The following is a 1,441-nucleotide window of genomic DNA, read 5'->3' as shown; positions in this document are numbered from 1 at the left end:
ATTCTGCATGCTATCACCATGTTGAAAATAAAGTAAAGATGTGCAGAGGAGAAATTAATTATAAATAGTCTTGTGCAAAATAATGTTTGGGGAGGTTGGCCTGGTTCCATAACTTGAATCCACAGCCGAACGTAACGACTGCCTTGAATTTACCTTTACAGTTTTATTCATCGATACATTCAGGCGTGTACTGGAAGGAATTTGATTCAAACCTACCCTCTCCAACACATATTTGCACATGTCTAAGTATGAATAAAAATAGAATTCCGTATGTCAAAACATATATTTTTTTCCCCTTTGTTTGTTGTTAACAAAGATTTTGCAGTCTTAAGAAAGACTTTGCAGTCTTAAAAGCGTCATCTGAGCAGTTAGGACTTGCATTAATGACTTACGATAAACCATTGATTTTAAATGGTTGATAATGAAAACAACACATTTTTTATGATTTCTCTCATACAATTCTAAGTAAAAGCTAAACTTGTATTAATATAAGATGTTAGCTTTGAAAGGTGATATCAGAAGCACCAGGAAATATATATATTGATGGTGGCATGCCAACATCTTCTCTGTGGAGCACTTGAAGGGTTTTGCTACAAATGATTTTTGCTGACTATATTAAACACAGTTGGAAGCTACGTGTTTCAAAAGAAAAACACCAATTGCTTGGGCTCGTCCGGGATTTGAACCCGGGACCTCTCGCACCCAAAGCGAGAATCATACCCCTAGACCAACGAGCCATTACATTAGTTGGGTTTTAGGAAAAAAATTGCCAGACTAACGCGCCAGACAGCGTTTGTGTTCTCAAAATAGAAACAAAGTTTTCGTTTTGAAGTGAGGATTTTAAATTTCCTCAATAGGATCTGTTTTTCCAATATCATTTTCATTGTATGGGTAAATTAACAGTTGAGGTTTATGTACGATGGTGATAAATCATATTGACAGTTGTCAAAGTTGAGTCTCTTTCTGGTCAAATTGCTGGGGAAGACTTAAAATGTCCATTCATTTTTTAATTGTTTATGAGGGCTTTGTTGGTTTAGGAGAAATTTGTGGTTCAAATATATGTTGGAAAAGCACATGAAGTGTAGGAAATTGGCATTCCGTGAAATCTTTGTTTGTCACATATCAGTTTTCATAACAATCGAATCAAATATCTTGCAGTTAACTTATGTTTATTCAAACATAACAATCCATCTGGTAATAACAAATGTCTTTAACATTCTTTGTCCAATACAGAGAGCAATTTTCCAGTTGTTATCCATTTTTGATGTTAAAGGTATTGGCCACGAATTCTAAACTACAATTAGTTTTATGGGTTTAAAATTCAGTTACAGAGGGGAGTATACATAAGATTGCCTTACTTTAAAATAAGTGGCTATCTTAGAAAAAGGGGAGTTACTTAGCATCATTTGAAATCTATGATTAAAGTCATACGTTATATTTG

At 34.2% G+C, this 1,441-nt stretch overlaps 1 non-coding gene across 1 annotated transcript; it reads right to left on the bottom strand.

Moving 5' to 3' along the window:
* Positions 1-665: 665 nt before the first annotated feature.
* TRNAP-UGG (transfer RNA proline (anticodon UGG)) lies at positions 666-737 on the bottom strand. Its single transcript has one exon. It is a non-coding gene; the product is annotated as a tRNA-Pro (tRNA).
* Between the last annotated feature and the right edge of the window lie 704 nt (positions 738-1,441).

The sequence above is a fragment of the Pelobates fuscus genome, chromosome 6 (genome assembly GCF_036172605.1).
Source record: "Pelobates fuscus isolate aPelFus1 chromosome 6, aPelFus1.pri, whole genome shotgun sequence".
NCBI classification, from domain to species: domain Eukaryota; kingdom Metazoa; phylum Chordata; class Amphibia; order Anura; family Pelobatidae; genus Pelobates; species Pelobates fuscus.
Note: the sequence above shows the minus strand (reverse complement) of the source record. Positions and strands in the feature narration are given on the sequence as shown.